At 34.2% G+C, this 20,868-nt stretch overlaps 1 protein-coding gene across 1 annotated transcript in view; it reads right to left on the bottom strand.

Moving 5' to 3' along the window:
- LOC123554110 (uncharacterized) overlaps positions 1–6,485 on the bottom strand; it is a 44,753-nt gene extending 38,268 nt beyond the window's left edge. Inside the window, exon 1 of the mRNA XM_053517662.1 lies at positions 6,345–6,485. The gene's annotated coding sequence lies outside the window, so the exon portion shown is untranslated. The remainder of the gene's footprint in view (positions 1–6,344) is intronic.
- Positions 6,486–20,868: the final 14,383 nt, after the last annotated feature.

Genomic DNA, 20,868 nt, shown 5'->3' with positions numbered 1-20,868 from the left:
AAAAATATTATACATACACCTCTCAAAAAGTAAGTCCTTTGTTGCACCGCAAGAGAGACACGTTACAAACGAACCATAAATTAATATTAGTACCCGGGGTAGATCAGGGAGTGGAAATGGTAATTTTTCTCTTTTAAATAAAAACAGCGCACCAGTGTGTTTTTCATTTCATATATCCCATTTTTTCTTGGGGGATCCCCCCCCCCCCCACACAAACCCTCCACAGGGGGAGGGTGGGACACAACCTCCTTAACTAACACCTGTCGGGGCTTTGCCTTTACCATTCAAAACCTAACAACCACGAACAAACGCGCATACTCAATTGCCCCGGTAAAATTTAGTCTCTCGCTACGGCCATGAATATATACATATTGTGCATAATTTTGTCGCTATTGTGTATATTCAATGTATTATTGATAAGTTACAAACTGTTTTAGTACAATTACGTAAGAACCAATTAACTTTTCCTGATCAAAAATGTGGCACTTAACTTCTTTTACTAGAAAACACATAAGGGTGCCTATTGTCAGCCATTAATTTCATACGAATTTCATTCACTGTTGGCTTATAGGCCCACTGGTCCGGATGCTTCAGGGGCGTAGCGCGATCAGTTTAGATGTTACTCAAGGGAAGCGTGGGGGAAAGGAATCCCCTCTTCCGGCTGGGTCCGGGGAGCCCCCCCCCCCCTCCCCCCACCGTGGAAACTTTAGAGCAAACCTAGAGAAAACAGGGTGGCTTCTGTTGACTTTAAACTATGCTTCCTCAGTTCTGAACAAAATATTCACAAACGGCTCGGAATGTAAAGAAAGGTCTATATAAGTTGATGAACGTTACAAATCGGGGTCGGTGAGAGGGATGGGGCTGGCAATTTGGAAGGACTTGAACTAGGCTGTTTATTTATTCAGAACGAAATTTGTTATTCACAAATTAAGCAACATGAGCTCTTTTTCCAAACTTATTTGTTTTATACAAAATTTGCATTCACTATACATTTTACTATGGAAAGACAAAAGCGTTAAACATTGCAGTAATAATATCAATGACGGCCCTTTCCACAAGATTGCACGCGTAATCTGACGTCCTTTATCATAAACATGAACAAAATGGTCTCGTCCCAAACATTCTCTAAAAATTTGACGCCAAAACATTCAAAAAGAACATTTAATTATAGCTTTAACTAATTTTTCTGACGTCAAGATCACAACTGAATGATACGACTGTATAAATTATCACTGGAGTTAAACATATTTTAAATAAAAACCAGGAACTGTATTTTTGTCGGAAGGCGAATTACAGTTGAACTTGGGCGCGTCTTTTTTACTGTGACTAAAAGCTCGATATCTTGACAGTTTATTTTCTGATACTCCTGGAAAGCAAATTAGTTATTTCTGTAGCAAGCTGTCGTAAAATTAAATGGTATTTTTGTGCGTTTATATGGGCGTGGACAACACTGGAAGGCTTATTGCCAATCAATCAATAGAATTGCTAGGGCGATTCATGAATATTCAAGACGTCCCAGAAAATAGCATTTAATTCTTAAATGAAGTGCACATGTATGCATACGTGTTACAACGGAATATATGCAAATCACCTTGCATATAAACTGCCTAGGAACTGATTAGACTGCTTAGGACAAGCTTTGACTTATGCACAATTTCAAAAGAGGGAAAAAAATGATGAAGCTATTTCAATAGATTCTTATTTCATTCTTCAAGTACAAATATTTAATTACTAATGTCGTCTACACATTTCCTTTATTATCGTTTCGTGAACTTCGATTTGATATTTCAGCCTAAACATCTGTCACAAGACTTTTGTCTCTGTATTATTAATTACTTGATTTCCCAGGACGTAGAGATATGTTTTTTTTGAAAATCAATGTTCATTGCAAGGACGATTGTTATATCAAAATGCAACATGCAACTTGTAAACATGCAACAGATGGCTAAAATAACCTTGGTCTAGAAATCAATGTAATGCTTACAACATTATTCTTTAACTGCAATATTTAAAAGAGAATTTACCGTAAATGCTGATTATGAGCATTTATTACATATCTGTATCCTAGGTTTAAGAAATCGTGGTATTACCTAATTTCAAAGGTATTTAGGTGTAGGATATATAATTATTTCATGCGTTTAATAATTTTGATTGATGTATTTTTCCGGCAATAAATTTTGGGAAATGGGTGTCAGGGCATAAGAAGAAGGTGACTTAAGTTGAAACTTTGTTTCTCTATACTCCCCTTTTCCCACGACTGGGTAAAGTAGGGATGAGTAGGTGCCTCTTAGCATAATAACCCAGAAAGTATATTAATAAGGTAGAAATTAATGAATTGGTACTAAATTGGCATGACTGATGTCGAGTGTTATACTATGGCAATGCGGATAACAACGCCTAAATGTTAATTTATGAATTTGTTCTTTTTGCTCCCGTTAATTCTCTTTGATTATGGAATAGATAATTTCTTTTTGTTTGAGCGTAGCGAAATAGGAAATAATTAACAAATAATCAAGGCCTTCGAGTGGTTTATCTCTAATTTACCACGGTGTTCAGATGCGTAGGAATTGAACCACGAATGCGTTAGCCCGAGCGGTTAAATACTTAAGCATCTGAACCGTGGTAAATTAGACAATAAATCACAACATTTCCTTCTTCGGTTGACTGGAAATCAAATCGAGCCATGTTAGAATACTTGGGAATTCATAGTTGTTGTTTATCTTTCTAAATTTTACTAGTGCTGGACAATTGCCATTCAGCAAATTGTTCTTATGTCAATAGCAGCTATATATTCATCTGAAATCATATGTGTATTTAGAATTTTAAATATATTTAGATTTAAATAAGTATTTACAATAACAAGTGCAAGTGGAGCAAGAAAAATCAAAATTTAGAATTTTGATAGAAATTTTGATAAAAGAGCAATAGCAGTCTGTCGTCACAAAGAATTATAACAAAGTCAAGGACCAAGACAACAGCATACTCATATGCTATGACATTGTCCCTACCTCCATACCCACTCCTGTTCAGTATTTTATTGTTTCTATGGAGTTTTTACCCTTTTTATTTTTGGATCTTAAATGATACTCAGCTGAGTAACCGAGCATGCTACGCTACGCGCATGTTTTTGAGATGTCTGAAAAAGGCGATAAATAATTATATCAACTATAATTATATCCTTTCCGCGGCCGTAACGTAATAAAACGTATTAGCGTCTGATGTCCCTTTCACGCATCCGTAGAATCAACATTTATTGTACACGAAATTCATTTTAAAAATATTTCTGAAATGTCTAGTTTGCAGCTACGGAAATATCTGACATCCTTTGCGTATAGATATATACTGACACTTTTAGCAACAGCAAAAATGACCTTTTGATCGATTTCACAAAGTACCAAATCTCCATATACCCTTGATCCGTTACGGACCCCTGTGGGATTTTTGTTTGAGTGCAAATGTTTTTTTCGTAGATGATAAGCTGACATGTCGTGCTAAAGCCCAGGTATTATCAAATCGTCAAAAACCTGCTGAAAATTTACTTCCCATTAGCAAAACAAAAATCCACGTGCATACATTTAGACGGGGTAACGCTTGCGCGTGAACCCTGATTATAAACCAATGCAAATGTGATTTTAGCCTGTGTACTTTCATTTTATTTACTTCCGGAAAAAAACTAAAGGTCATCTGACGTCATTTTCTGTACGTATGCCTGGCGAAATTGTTAAAAAAATGTGCCGGTGTAATGAAGTATTTTTTTTCTATAGAAAAAGTGACCCCCCGGTCATAGTATTATGACCTCCAGATCATAGTACTATGACTCCCCAACGTGAAGTCAACTGAACCTCACGAAGAATATTGACTCCCATAAAAAAACGACCCCCGGTCATTTGGTCAAATTTAGTGATAACCCATGTATCTAAGGCCTAATTGCTGCATTTTATGCCCCCACTCGGGGGTGGGGGCATATAGATTTGCCCTTGTCCGTCCGTCCGTCCGTCCTTCCGTTTGACCATTAGCCCCAGATACCATCACTTGACACAGAAATCAGAGCATTCCGCAACGGGAAAAGGGATTCTATTTCTAGACGCTGTATCCTGGTGTATACATTTTTTTTCAGGAAAATAACAATTCACAATACGTTCACAAAACACAAGTGTCAATAATACCTGCAAACTTCGGTTTAAGTAGAAGTTGCAATACTTAGCAGTGGCAGTAAAGTACGGTAGCGGCAACAATAGAAAGTAGAAGTATTAGTAGTAGTAGTAGTAGTGGCAGTGGTAGTGGCAGTTGCAGCAGCAGCAGCAGCAGAGGAATAAGTGACAGCAAAAACAGCAGCAGGAGAAGAAGAGGTAGATGTACAAGACGTAATAGTGAAAGCAGGTATAGTAGTATCTATAGTAGCAGTTGTAGTAGTAGTAGTAGTAGTAGTAGTAGTAGAAGAAGAAGAAGTACATGTAGTAATAGCAATAGAAATAGCAGCACCAGTAGTAGTAGTACAATCAAAATGTTAACTATTGGCAATGGAGGGTATTAGAGTTGTAGATCTAGTAAAATTGTCCGTTAGGTTTGGTGGGGATCACTTTTTAATAGATATTATCGTCGAAAGTCTTTTTAGGAGCCGGTGTTTTACACGGAAAGAGTAACTTTTTTAAATAGAATAATGTCCGGGAATCGATATTGTACGAGAGTTCGAATGTAGTAATTTCGGGAGTGAGTATTTTACATGGAAGGAGTCACTTTTTTATAGAATAATAACCGGGGTCGTTGTTCTATGAGATTCGAAGGGAGTCATCTTTAGGGAGTCAGTATTTTACTTGGAGGGGTCAGTTTTTTCTATAGAATAATGACCGGGGGGTCGTTATTCTATAGAGTTTTCAAAGGGAGTCAGTTTTTTATAAGGGGAGTCAATATTTTACAGGAAAGGAGTCACATTTTCAATAGAATAATGACCGGGGGTCGTTATTCTATGGGGGTCGAAATACTTCATTACACCGGCCGTCCTAAGGATATGATGTTATGCTAGTGTCACAACAATTAGATATTTACTTACAGACGTCATTCATTTCAAACCATCAAGATTTAATAAGTAGCCTATTTTCTAATTGCTTCAGTTAAACTAAATCAACACAAAAATACAGGAAATAATTGCAAGTTGTTATATAATTTTCCTTAAAGATAGAACAATTACAACTGTGAAAGATTCCCGTTTCATTTTTATGCACTTTTTTACATAAACGGTATCGTAAGTCAGGCTCAACATACGAGGTTGATATTAAAGATATGCTTTGAGTTATTGAAATTACCTTAGTGTTACCTTAACAATGTCGTAAATAACCTCGTAAATTCAACGATATCGTAAGTTTCGAGTTAGCCACCCCAGGGCTTTAAATGTTGAATTCCCTATGCTATGTTTGTAAACATCACGTTATCGTTGGATATATTATAAATTGTAGCCTCGTTTCGGAGCATTCTTCCGGAAAAAAACCGAAGATGCGCGACGGGTTCGTAAGCAGCCGGAAAACATACTTTCGGTTTGAAATAGGCAAAAAGGTTTTGTTTGTTGGTTATTCGAAAGAAATTCTTGAACATATCCTCGACTATTTGGTCAGATCCAATACAGTGGGTCATATTTTCAATAAATATGAAGTCTCAGCTACAAACTCTGACTTTCATATAATACTCGTTCAGGCTTTAGTAGTGGACCTTTAAATAAGATTATTGGCTAAGATTAATGGAAAACTAAAACGTGCAAAAAGATTTATAGATCTGCTATTTACTAAAAGACAAATTAAACGTTCATTGCTAGTTATTACACCAGGAATGCAGTCACCTTTTTAAATACGTTTTGACTAACAGAAGAAATTTCTAATGCGCCACACATTTAACATATAAAATAATATTTTATCATACATTCGTTGATTTTGATACTAATATTTCTTTCCACAAGAATGTGAAAAGCCTAGTTCATTTTCTGAACCTGGTGACAAAAGTCAGCATAATCAGCAGCTGCCAATCGCATTTCATATCACCTATTTCAAGCATAGGCCCCCTCTTTTTTACCATTCATTCCATACTGTATAAAATGTAAATCTCAATTCCGAGTCAATTTAGCCAGCGGTAAAACAAGTGTACCCCAAGTTTTAAAAATTCAATAGAAAAACACTCAGTTACAATTGAAAATCGACTTGAAGTAAAAGACATGTTTCAGACTCCGATCAAATCAAATCGCCCGCGCTTGATTATCCTACCATAGAGAATAAATGGATTATCAGCATAAAATATGACCCTACTGATTAACAAAACTAATTTGCCAATTGTTTGAAAAATTGCATTAAATTTCTTACCTGCTCTGTAATATAATATATGTTTAACATTCACTTTTTTTCTTTTTCTCTTCAATAACACAGTTAAGATTTAGTTAATTTCCTCTCCAAAATGAAATGCGCAGTTTATATCCTTAGGACGGCTAGCACATATTTATGCAACCTCGCCAGGAATATGAATGTTTTTGACAACACAGAAAATGACGTCACTCGACCTTCAGCTGTTTCCGGAAGTAAATAAAATGAAAGCAGAAATGCTAATCTTGAAAACGAAAGCCGCATTTTGATTCGTAGATAGTCACGCGCAGGGGTCACCCCGTCTGAATGTATACGCGTGGACTTTTTTTTTTTTTTTTTGCTATTGGGGAGCCAATTTTCAGCACTTTATTACGAATTGAAATTACCTGGGCTTTAGTACAGCATGTCAGCTTTTAATCTATGAAAAAGTATTTGAGCTCCGGATAAACACAAATCCCACAGGGGTCCGTAACGGACCAAGGGTACATTGATAATTTTGGAACTTCATCAAATCGCTCAAAATGTCATTTTTGATGTTGTCTGAGGGTGTCAGTATATGCCTCAGATGTAAGATATAACCGTATTTGAGAGCTGCAGACCTAGACATTTAAGAAATATTTTCAAAATAAGTTTCGTGTAATAAATGTTGTTTCTACGGAGCCGTGAAAGGGCCATCAGACGCTAATACGTTTTAGTACGTTAAGGCTGCGGAAAGGATATGAAACACTTTAAGAGTTCTTTTGTCGAACAGGACATTGGATATGATACGGGAAGGGAGCATTGATAAAACCTAGATAGCATGGTACAAAGTTTATGCACAAGTGTAGGGTGAATAGACAGGTCGCTATCTATCTGGCTCATCCAAATACTAGTAGTACCTTTAGTAATTATACATGCTGTTCACGTGATAAGTGGATATACTGATGGACAAACTACGAACAAAAAAGTAGAAACTCTAAGAAGAGGCACAGAACATATTCAAACAAAAGAATAGAGGGGAGACTGTTCATGAAAGGTAATGAATGACTCGTGGAATACACCTCACTTCCTTTGCACCGACTTAAGCGGAATTCTATCATAGGTAAAATGAATGTTGCCTACTCCATGGTCCAAAAGGAGCAACACTGTTTTTGGTTTAACGCCGTTTTTCAACAGTATTATAGGTATTTACCGGCAGGCAGTTAACATAACCAGTGTTCCTGGATTCTGTACCAACCTGTTCTCCGCAAGTAACTGGCCAAATTCCCCGCATGAACCAAAGGTGGAGGACGAATGGTTTCAGACACAATGTCTTTTATCAAGGAAAACATGCGCCTCACCCGGGAATCAAACTCCAAACATCGCGATCCGTAGATCTGCACTTTTCCTACCGAGCTAAGCGGGCGGGCTTAAACAACATTGAGTCCAAGAATGAAGAGACTTTTACAGCCGCCAACCGGCATTTAAAGACTGCGATAGTTAATAAAATATAAAAGAATATTCTTTGAAAGCACAGAACACAACCAAGCAAAATGATAGAAAATTCGGTTTTACTAAGTCTGCTCATGAGAGGTAATAAAATATGCAAAACTCATTAAGCCCCCAGCACCGGTTTTAGCGGCATTCTGTTATTGTAAAAATGAATGTTCGCCATCTTGATGGAAGTTGAGTTGTTATTAATAAGGTTTATTGACGGCTTTTAGTTAAACGAGTCCCCAGATTTTGAGTTGTTTCATAGTTTCAGTATATGCCTACATATAATTATGCTCACAATTCGTTATCTACAAAATGAGAAGTAACCTTTATCACGTTTGCCCTAATGTATAGCCTTTTGTAACCTTTAGTAAACTGATTGACCGATTTTCATGAAAGTGATAATTCTTTTCAGTGTTGTTATATTTTCTGGTCCTTTGGGGTCATGAAGTCCATTCAATATATGTGTAATAGAGTTCCGCTTAAGCCGGTGATAGGGGGGCGTGAGAGGTGTTGCACGAGTCTGCTATTATTCTCTTTGGTTGCATTCTTTGCCCTAAGGATCTTTTTACAGATTTTATTTATACATATGTAAACTATTACGTGCTCAGTGGTTTCGCTTTAACAGTATCTATCCAGTTTAAAATTGTACCTGTAGTAAATATCATGTTTTTCACATGACTGATTGGGATATAACCAGCGTACAATATGAATGTCATGCAGGACAGTTTTAACATGCAACGTATTTTGGAACATTTCCATGTCGCCGAATTCAGCGATTGTCACAAACTTGATATGTGTTTTAAATATCTAAACAGTATACGGTAGTTTAAGGTATTCAAAAGCCTCGTTGACAAAAATATTTTAACGTTAGATATCTACTATGTAGAAACTTATCATGAAATTTATTTAACATTACCATAGATTAATTCACTGCGGGGAATCACATGAACAAAATAATCTCTAAACCGAAATAAAAATATGAATAATATGGGATACTATTGAAGAATTTTTTGCTTTAAATTTAAAATATAGCCCATCATATTCTAACTTACTTGTATCCTAAAACTACATAGATTTCAATCACAATAATCTTTTGATTATCTGGAACACTTCAAGAAACTGATACCTATTATTTTCCTTAGTGTTTGTAATTACATAGTATCTATCATTATTGCCAACTACATGATAATTTAACAATTTTCATTAGTCATAAGATAGGCTATGTTTAAATTTCATATCTTATCATGACAGGAAATTTATTCATGTTCTTCAAAATGTAACTTTGGTTTAGAGATAATTTTGATCATGTGATATTCCCTCTGTGAATTGTGTGTGTAGAGTTACATTCATTATTAAACATCATGCAGTAAAAGTCAGTATTTAAAAAAATCCCAATTTTAGTAGCTTTACGCATTTATACAATGTAAAGCCAACGTGTATACAGTGGGTACTCATTTACTGTTAAACGAAACCTATATGTAGTAACAGTTAATTTTTTTCAACCTGGGTACGAAATGAGGGGATTGGGGCGTGGCCCAGTAGTTAAGGTCGCTGACTTCAATTCGCATGCACCTCAACTGGGCTCGAGCCTCACTCGGGATATGGAATTCTTCAAGTTAGGTAGCCATCCAGCTGCCTTACGGAAGGTCGTTGGTTCTAAGTACCCGCTCGTAATGAAATAATGCACGGAGGGGCACCATAGGTTTTCCTCCACCATCAAAGCTGGGAGCACAATTAGGTTATAATATCACTGTTTTGTATTCATTTTACATTGACGATAAATAAGTCTTTTAACCCATTTTGAATGATGCTGACAAAAAGTATCTCTGAATGAGCCTCAAAAACCTGAGCAATGTCGATATATTGTTGATATCATTGTTCATGTAGTCAGGGCAAATACTAGTTTATGAGTTGTAACTTTAATTAGGAACACATAGGCTTTACATCCCTAAGATAGGACAACCATGTCATCATGAGCCAGAAACTTTAACAAAAAAGGCCAGTCAGGTATACAAAAAAAATGTAGTTGTTCGAGCCTATAGAAGATTAAGCTGATCATCATAAATAACTTGTGTGTTAAAAGTTTATTGACACGTATTGACAAGTGATTAACCAGGTCCCTGATAATCTAAATTATTTTAAAGTTATTGGTACACGAATCATTAAGGCTAGATAGCCAGGGGAAAATTGTACATCAGATAATCTCATCAGTTTTATGTTTTAACAAAATACAATTTTTTAACAAATTCAATTTACTTTGACTCATTTTATTGATAAAGAAAGAAAAATTAACCTCCTGGGTTAATATAGGAATATAGCATTTATATTGTAATTACGCTAAGTGTACTAACTATTGAAAAAAGAAAGAAATTCAAATTGCCATACAGTGTCTCCATAAATGAATTGAAGTTTTTATAATTATCAAAGTGTTTTATGTAGCACTTTTATGAGAGTTATAAGAGCGCTATTGGATCCTAAGCCCTTTGTTTGATCAACCTTTTCCATAATAAGGTTAAAGTATTAATTGCGCCTCAAACAATACGAAATAGATCATTTTGCGTCCTGGTGAAAACAAGACAAGTTTGAACATAATTTTATACGGCTTCTAATCATGTCACAACAAACCTGAAATACTTAGCAATATTATTCCGCCAAAGTGTCATTACAGTATGATGTGGACGGGCACATTTGACCTTAAGGTAATTCTGCCTATTCGAGTCATTTCTTGTTCTATAATTTAGAATTTGATTAAAACCCGATTTTTCAAAATATCAGAATATACAGACTACTGAGAAAATTTGGTGAATTAAAAAGATTTTTTTAAGTTTTACTTTGAATCTACCGATTTTTATATAGCTTTGTGTCGCCAATAAATTGCTCTATAATGTGTCGAAAACCGCATCTAAAATTATAAGCGGTTACGGAACTACATACGGAGTAAAATACATCTTGAACGCCCCTCGTATTTGACCACAAACCTTTATTTGACTTAGCTAATTACACAACAAATATTCTGCAAAGGTTTCATGCGATTAGTTAAAAGAAACAAGGTCTCGTGATCAGGGACCACCAATTCAAAAAAAAGAGGTAAGTGTATACCTAGGAATAGGGTACGTATGGGCGTTTTGTTCGTTCAGTCATATAAATAAACCCAAGAAGTGAGTGTTAAAAAGAAAAGACATTTTTACTGCATTTATAGTATTTAATTTAAGTTTACTACATTTTATGTGTATTTAAATAAAGGTTTATCAAACGAATTTCTCCCACCATGCCAACGATGTAAACAGGGGATCATCTCATTCACGCGTAAATTACTAAAATGAAGTATCACTATCCATATGTTCTTTCGTCAGATATTCTGGTAGAACTAAGATAATTCTTGAAAAATGTGTAATTAGATATACATATTTCGATTTATGGAAGGCCGTTAACGCCATAATGCTATAATGTTAGTCTATGGGAAAACAATTGATGGTCTCTAACCTCTTGAGTGTTCTCAAGGTACCTAATTCTTACACCTAGATGCCCCAGTTTCAGATCTTAGCTAGATTTCGTATACATGTTTTATGCATTTCTGTAGACAATGCAGCCTAAATATAATAGTGTTAAAGTTCTTCTAAAGTCTGTTCCACCTACATGTGCATAACGTTTACCTCGTTTCTGAATTATCAGTGTCGGTAAAGACACAACAATACGGCATTTTATAAACTAGATATGTATTTTTTTTTTTGAGCTCACCTGAGCTCTATGTGCTCAAGTTGAGCTACTGTGGTCGGTCATTGTCAGACATCCGGCGTCGTCCGTCATGCGTCAACCGTCAACAGTTGCCTTATTAACACTCTAAATTTGTAACTCAATCTTCATGAAACTTTGCTAGAATATTTGTCTTGATGATCTCTAGGATAAGTTTGAAAATGGGTCATGTAGGATTAAAAACTAGTAGGCAAGGTCATCAGACAATTTCTTAACAACTAGAGTGTACAGTTTAAGTTTAAAACTCATGAGAATTAGTCAGAGTGTTTGCCTTGATGACCTTTAGGAAACACTTGAAGCTTGGTCACGTGGAATTAAAAACTAGGTCGCAAGGCCAGATCAAACGAAAAGCATGTTAATACTCTTAGATACCACATTTTATGTTTGAAGCCCGTGAGAATTGGTCAGAATCTATGTTTTGATGACCTGTAAGTCAGTTTAGATTCTGGGTTATGTGGGGTTAAGAATTAGGTCAACCGATTACATCAAAGGAAAAGCTTGTTAACACTCTACAAGCTACATTTATGATCATATCTTCATGAAAGATATCAGAATGTTTATCTTGATGATTCCGAGGTAAGAGCGAAGCTGGGTCATTTTGGGTCTAAAACTAGGTCACCGGGTCAAATCAAAGGAGAATAATGTTTACATTCTTGAGACCACATCTTTGACCCTTTCTTCATGAAACAAGGGAAAAACTTGTTTTTACGCTAGAGGCCACATTTATAAACCCATCTTCATGAGACTCGACCGGAATGTTCAAATGGATGATATTTAGACCAGTTTTAAAACTTGGTTAATTTGGGGTCATAAACTAAGTCACTAAGCAAGATCAATCGAAAATCTTGTTAACACTCGAGAGACCATTTTAAAGTTTAAAACTCATGAAAATTGGTCAGAATCTTTGCATTTCTGACCTCTAGGAAAAGTTCGAATCTGGGTTGTGTGAGGTCAAAAACTAGGGCACCAGGGGCCGAATTCATAAAGCATCTTAAGTATAAGTATAAGAAATTGATTATTTACTTAAGTATTACTTAGGTTAGAAATGTATTTTACTTAAGTGTATTTGTTATTCATAAAATAACTTAATAAGTAATTCTTGTTTTATATTGTGGACGAAAACATTAAAAAAAACACATTAATTTCAGACAGATACAACATGCACAATTATGTTTAAAGTGCTTTTATCTAAAAACAACACTTTAATCGTACTCACCACGCTATTTTATTTTCTGACTTAAGTCATTTTTTACGTATCTTAAGTTTTAGCTGTTTTATGACTAGAACTTAATTTTTTACTTAGACTTAAGTTGAAATCACCACACACTTAAGTAAAAAAAAGTCAAAACTTATACTTAAGATGCTTTATGAATACGGCCCCTGGTATTTATACATGCATTTCACATGATTTAAGTGGCAATACTGACTGGGATGAAACAGTACACAATTTCAAGGGCATGCAGTGCAATATATTTAGTATATTTCCATGTTACCTTATTCAGCCATGGTCATAAACTAGATACTCTATTTTGTATTTTCTAAACAGTACATAACCATATCATTGAAATTTTATAGCTACCTTACATTGACGGTAAACACACTCTACCATCAATTATTTTGTCAGATATCTCTATTTTGAACAAAAATGGATTTCATTTTTTAAGTTACTATCATTAACCCCATAACTTAATAAATGAAATCCATTTATTATGTATTTGCAGTATATTGCATAAAGGTTAGATCCCAACCTTTGATGATGCATATTAACTGTTTGTCTTCTCTTGATAAAACTAGTCGCCTGTCACATATTACATAATTATGATGCTGTAACAGAACCGATTTATTGTTTACTGTGTTTTCAATTTCGTCATTTAGATATTAAATGACATATTTCATTCAAAGATATGTGTTGGTTTTTAATGTACTAGCCATCAAACAGAGCTCATAAAGTGAGTGTAAGATATATACTTTGGTTATATGGAGCTAATGCTACGGAGCTTGCATAAATACAGATTTATTAAATTAGATTTCTTTAGTCAGCGGTCTTTTGTTTTTGAGACGTTCAGAAAATTGACTTTAATTTAAACTAATGACTTAATTAGTTTGAACAGTTGGGATTTTTAAAGGTACCAAATAAAGACAAAAATAAATCATAAATCTTAAAAAGACTATACATTTTGAAAAATACTACTAATCATTACGATAACTGTACAGTATTCACTTAAGTCAACATATGTGCTGACAAACGAATGATTTTTGACACAGGTGGTCATTTTGTCCTACTTTTGTGTTTATCACTTAAATTCCGTTATCGGTCGGAAATTTTTTTGGATCACACAATTTTAAAATTGATTCAAACGAATATCCGTTTAAAGAGTTACCACGAAATAACTGTATTCTTTTGTGTTTCAATGATGGTAATTATACATGCTTTGCATGAAGAAAATGAGAAATAACAAGTATCTAGGGTCAAACTGACAGTGACATATATTAGGCCAAGAAAATGTGTGTAATGATTTAACATTTTATTGAATAACTGTAGCAATATGTACAGAAATCAGTGTATTTAGTGAAATTTCAATCACATTTTGTTTCTACAGTGAAAGATAGTTATTCATCTATGTTTTTGAAACTATGCTGACAAGAGATTCCTGAATAAGTTTGCAGATGAAGTTGTCAAAACACATTTATTCAGGAATGGCCTAAATTGTCAACCTGAAAACTTGTAGTATAACTGTATATTACCTGTATTTCAAGAATGATTTTCGTGAAGTTTCTGTGAGTGAAAAAAGTAGATCACTAGGTAATGGTGGGTCTTTAAAGATGCGCCACAAAATAACTGTATTCTCTGTATTTTCATAATGGTAATTATACATGATTGGCATGAAAAATATGAGATATACAAGATTTTAGTTTCACATTGACAGTGACATAATTATATTAGGCTAAGCCAATGTGTTGTATGTCTAAAATTTTACTGAATTAATGTGGCAATATGTACACAAATCAGTGTATTTACTAGGTAAATTTCAATCATAGTCTGCCAATATCTTAGGAAAATGTGACTTCTGATGGCATTTTTTGTTAATGCTCGGATATAAGTATATAACTGGTCCTTAGAACCAAACATGAAATTCAAAAGGGGCTGTTGCCTTCTAGGGTTCCTCGTTACAGAATAATGGGGTCAAAGGTCAAATGAGTGCATTTACAAATAAATTATGCCGCAAATGCCGCTGTGTACTTGTTTTATTCCATATAACCACCTAAATTGGTTTAAATATTGTGTCTCAACGCCCTTGAGTATTTTATTAATAAAACTGAAAATAATATAGAAAATTATATATAATATATGTTATAGTATATTATATTATATAGAATAATATATATCTGGAAAAAGTGACATGCGTATACTTGACATGTTTTCTAATCTTTATATATGTATCAACTGCAGAAATATATTTGGTACTCTCGTATCGAAGGTTTATTTTAATGTCATTTCAAGGTCACAGACATATCAAAGGTCAAATCTGAACTTTAGGGAACGTACTTCTACCGTATTAAAGATAGCAAAATGGTGCGTATATTAATAATATACTCAGTATATTAATAACATGTTCACCACCTTTTCTAACTCCACACATGTTTTTTCCTTTTATCTCTGTCAAATTTTGACAGATTTGAATGAAATTTTTCAAAATGTTTAACGATTATTTTATTATAATGAAACATAACAACAGCCATAGCCTGAATTAAATTAATTTAATCGTAAGGGTGACAATAAGGTAACCCTTAAATTAAAAGTCACATAATTAGTAAATCCAATTTACAGCTGTGCACTTTGATCATATGAATTTGATAAAATTCAAATTATTATACAATGTATACTGAATGTACAAATGTGTTTAACTGAAATGAAACATCCGTCAATATTTAAATATGAACATGTTAATTTCATATCAGGTTTTTGACGTCATTATTGACACCACATTAATGGTTGACGTGGAATCAAGAAGTACATTTAACTCAATAATTATCAAATTTTCTCAGCCAAACAAGCAAAATATTTATGATTTTATAAGCAACAAGAGCTGTCCGTAAGACAGCGCGCTCCACTATTCGGCGCCTTGCCAGTAAAATGACTTTATATCTCAATAAGTGACCTCTACTTTAAAAGGAAGATACACCGAGTCATTATCTTATATTGTATTAAAGTTATATCCAAGATTGCAAAAGAAAAAAAACATACACACACAAAAAAAAAACAACAAACAAACATAAAAAAACATGAAAGGGGCATAATTCTATCAAAATACAATTAGAATTATGCGAATTGTAATCAAATATGCAGATGATGATTATATTTTTAATTTCAAGTCATTATCTTATAAAGTACCAAAGATATGTCTTTAAACGAAGAAAACGAGGAAGTTTAATCTGAAAATAATTAGTATGACAACTTGGTGTCTTTGACCTTGGGTATAATGAGCCTGGCCTCTGCACATACTTTGTTTGTATATCGGACAATGTTTGTGTGAACTTACAGTAAGACATAAGAAATAGTAACAAAGATATGACAGAAAAACAAAGGTTGCCGAAAAATCTTAGTATACTAAGTATAACACCTTGGTGACATTGACCTTGGGTATAATGGGATATAATAAGATATAAGCAATAAAAACAAAGAAAAACACGGGTTTTCTAAAAACTTTAATCAAGAAAGCTCACGCCGACGCCGTGAAATATGCCCTCGTGTTTTCGCGGAATAATATTGCACCGCATATGTAGCGCAAAGTCTCAACAGCATACCTCGCACATATTTCTCAATACAAATTTGATATTCTTTTAATGCACACTTGCAGAATAGTATCCTATCTAAGGACGAGATGATATTCATAATTTATTGGAGATTGAAATATTGACCGCAAAATTGTTTAATACGGTAGATGGCAGTACTTGCCGCATAGAGATCAGCACCAAATTGTCAATGTAATGTTTATTTAATAGAACTTGTCATTAAACAATGTGTCCAATTTTCATTGAAATCTGTCAAAATGTGAAAAAAACAAAAACCAGGTTTGGAGTTTAAAAAGTTGTTCATTATAGGATTATTAGATAACACTGCAAGTGCATTTTTTTAGGCAGCAATAAATTTTGAACTTAAGCTTTGCACTGAGTATAAAAATAATACTTTAATATATTGTACACTTTATGAGAATGTGTGCAAAAGGGAAAATATTGTATGCTTTGAGGAAGAACACTACGAAGGAAAATGTATTACATGCAATTATTATATAAAAATTCTCATATCAACAGTTAAAGTCACTTTACTGTCATGTATAAAACCAAGACTTTTAGCTCAATAAGAAGAGCACAGATCAAAGGATTGCGAGGTCGTGAGTTTGATCCCGGGAGAGGTGTTTGTTCTCCATCATGATTAGAGACTAGATATTGTCAGGATTAATTTCATCCTCCACTTTTGAATCAAATGGAGAAAATGGTAGTTACTTGCGGGGAAAAGGCTAGTACTTTTGGAGAATCCAGATACACTGATTAGGTTAACTGACCACCGTTACATGTCTGGAATACGAAAATGATAAAATATGGTGGTTAACTAACTTCCTGCAGGACGAGGAGAGCATGAATAATAGATTGATTTGAATTTCAAAACGATGAATTTAAAATTAACAAATACTTCCGATTGAATATTTCAGGCTAAAACGTCTATAGCTTGTGAAGTTGGACTATAATGGGGTTTATTCATTTTTTGTATATGGGTAAGAAGTCTTTTAGTTTATTTTGGCATTCCGCACTGACTTTCATTGACACTGTACATATTTTTACACGTTCGTTCTACCCGGTTTTGTCACCAGCCAATCACTCAGATGCTGAAGGTGTTGTAACAGGAAAACAAATATGCGTTACTTCTATATTCACAGTCTTAAAGATCATGCTAATAAAATTCGATATACTATACAATTCACAGCTATTTAGCCTTTTTGAAGTTATGACAGCCATAGAACCATCATAAACAATTACTGAATTAGTTACAAAATTGTATATGTTGAAAACACTTGAAGAGCGGTTATCATTTCTTTAAATAGCCTAATGTTATACCGGTTCTTATAATAGCCTAATGTTAATGCGCAAAGAAACTGTTTTTAAATTAGCTGATTCTATGATATGAAGAGTATCATTTTCAATGCTAATGGATTGAAAAAAAAAACAACAACAAAAAACACATAACATTTGCAGTTTTCTAATATCTACATTTAAATTTTGATGTCGCTTGATTTTTTGTACATAGATAGTACATGTATTTCCAAATGCCCAAATATTCCTGAAATTACTACAGCACATGCGTAAACCACTGGAATAGAGATTTTATTGACAGCCTATATTCGCTAGAACACGACGGGACAAACACACTTTGTTCGAGATATAAGTAGTACGAGTCAACATAAAATAATTATACATTATATAGATATTATGCCTGACGATGAGTTCGAGTCAAGATTAGTGAGCGAATAATCCGAGTTCAAGCAGATGAAGTTTGACAGTATAAGTCTTTATAAAATACACGCCATATATTTTTCTCCCGGTACTGTTCATAAAGACAACAACCAGCCTTTCTGTAATTGTTTGCCTGAAATCGGTAGTTCTAGAAACATGAGAAAGATAGCTTCCGTAAATGAACAAAATATCAGAGCGTACGAAAAATTTAGCTCATTCTATAGAAATAACTTCAGTTTTTTTTTAATTTTGCCAGTCTCAGATTTAATAAATCTACACGACGCGATTTGTTTTACTTCTCAAATTCATAATTATCACCAAAAAAGTACAAGTTTACATTAAGGACGTATGCTAGAATTTGGTGCGAAAATTTTCCCAATAACAGAATTTCTTTAAACTTTGGATATTGAAGGACAATCATCTAAGAAACAAAAAAATGCAATAAAAATCAGAGGTCACCGGTATCGAAAAAGAGTTATCTGCCCTTGAAAACGGCATTTCCCCCCAAAAATGACGTTTTCAAGGGCAGATAACTCTTTTTCGAATCCGGTGACCTATGACTTTTATTGCATTTTTTTGTTTCTTAAATGATTGTCCTTCAATATCCAAAGTTTAAAGAAATTCTGTTATTGGGAAAATTTTCGCCCATCTCATATACAGGGAATTCTAGCGTACGCCTTTAAAAGGAAGCACAAATGGCGAAAATCTGACGTTAATAACAAAAATGCACTTATTAACCTTTGACCTTGTGCTGTGACCTTACTACGAACTTTAGAGGGCGACAGCCCCCCTGAAGTTTTTCTATTTTTCATAAAGTTTATAAATAACATGGCTGTCGGGCATTAACAAAAAATGCCATCAGAGGCAATTTCTAGGCCTATTTTTCTGATATATTGGCAGACTATCACATTTTGTTTCTACAATGTAAGATAGTTATTCCTCCATATTCTTAAAACTATGCTGAAAAGAGATTGACTGAAAAAGTTGGCAGGTGAAGTTGTGAAAAACATTTATTCGGGAAGGGGGTATAGTATATAATATATTTTTTGCATCTATTTATAAATTATAGCCTCGTTTCGGAGCACTTTTACGAAAAAATCCGAAGATGCGCGAAAGGTTCGTATGCAGTCGGAAAACATTCTTTGGGTTTGCAATAGGCAAAAGTTTGGGTTTTTTTAATTTGTTGGTTATTCTTATTTTTTTTCATGACTATTTGGTCAGATCCGTTGCAGTGGGTCATAATTTCGGTAAATATGAAATAGAGAAAAGTGGAAACTTCACAGGTCGATCAACACGACAAAAACGAAATATTGCAGTCTCGGTTTGATTGAGCCTGTTCATGAAGTCTAAGCTACAATCTCTGGTTTTCATATAACACCCGTTCGGGTATTATTAGTGGACCTCTAATAAGGATTAAAGACCTGCTCCGCTGCTATTCAAATTCTTTGGTGTGTATGCAACCCATTATTACAAAAGGTAATAGTTAACGGCCACGTGCCACACTTCAGCACGCAAAACCACAAGTATTTCATATAGAATTTTATATAAAATAAACTCTATTTTGACATGCGTCACTGTTCATAGTCAGGATTTTCATGCTTTTTCAGTGACAATTCAAGGTTCAAAGGTAGGACGGGAGCAGGGCTTTAATTAAACGTAATCGCGATGAAACTATTCAGTAAAAAAATAACGTCTTGTGGAAAGCATCATTCGTTCAAACTGTCAGATCGAAATGCTGTCAAACCACCAGGTGAGAAATGTGGTACAAATAGGAAACTTGACTCATTAACATTTGAGGTTAGTATCATTTTTATTCTTCGAAAAATTGATTACTTTGAAAAACAGAAACTGTGCGGAATTGTATACATAGAGTATACTAGTACATGGCATAAAGGAAACAGGTTTCATTTTTATTAAATCTTTTGAAATTTCGTATTGTGTCGAAGCTTGCGATAAATCTTGTTAGTTGTGGACAACTGTCCCGTGTATCCAAAGATTAATGGATTGAAATCAATAAAGCTAGTGTTTCTTGCTCCGAATTCAACTTGCGTCACGCAACCATAAGGTGTTATAAAGAACTTAAAAGTCCAATACAAGAAAGATTCGCGCTTTTGATAATGGGACTTATACGTGTATCGTGTATACGTCGTCCCTCCTCATAACTCGAATATCGGTCATCTCGAAATAGAATGCATGGTCCCTAGAATTTCAAGATACCGAGTTTAGACTGTATATATAACTAAAATCTGTGCATCCGTTTCAAAGACGTTTTCCTTTTATAACCCCTTATAGTATGTAAAACAATTACTCGGTGAATCAGGACTTAATGGTGTATAGAACATCTGAATACAATTCTGAACGGCCAGTTTAGAACCAAAGTAATGATTGTTAGCTGTACGCATAACGCTTACGACCTTTTTAACTGGATTAAAATAATTCTAAAATATTTTGAAAGACATAATTCTAGCATACATTTAAAAATAGATTCTCTCGTTTGTTACAGAGGATGAAAATCTTAAATTGTTATATTGTGGCTATGGTGCAAATGATTGTGTTTCTTTTGGCAAATTCCAGCTATTTTCTATTTCTCTCGGGTTTCCATAGGTATGATAATCGTGCGCGCGAGATTACTAATAGATATGATCAGAGTTTGAAAACAGTCTTATGTTTCATATAATTCTTCAATTATAATCGCGGGATAACACAAAGAACTTAATTCTATTTAATTCAAAAGTGGGATACATCGCTGGCTGTTATGTCTCAGTATTGAGATTTACATAAACGGAACGGAGGAAAGCGTCTATTCTTA

The sequence above is a fragment of the Mercenaria mercenaria genome, chromosome 11, assembly GCF_021730395.1.
Source record: "Mercenaria mercenaria strain notata chromosome 11, MADL_Memer_1, whole genome shotgun sequence".
NCBI classification, from domain to species: Eukaryota; Metazoa; Mollusca; class Bivalvia; order Venerida; family Veneridae; genus Mercenaria; species Mercenaria mercenaria.
This window is presented reverse-complemented; position numbering and strand designations above follow the sequence as displayed.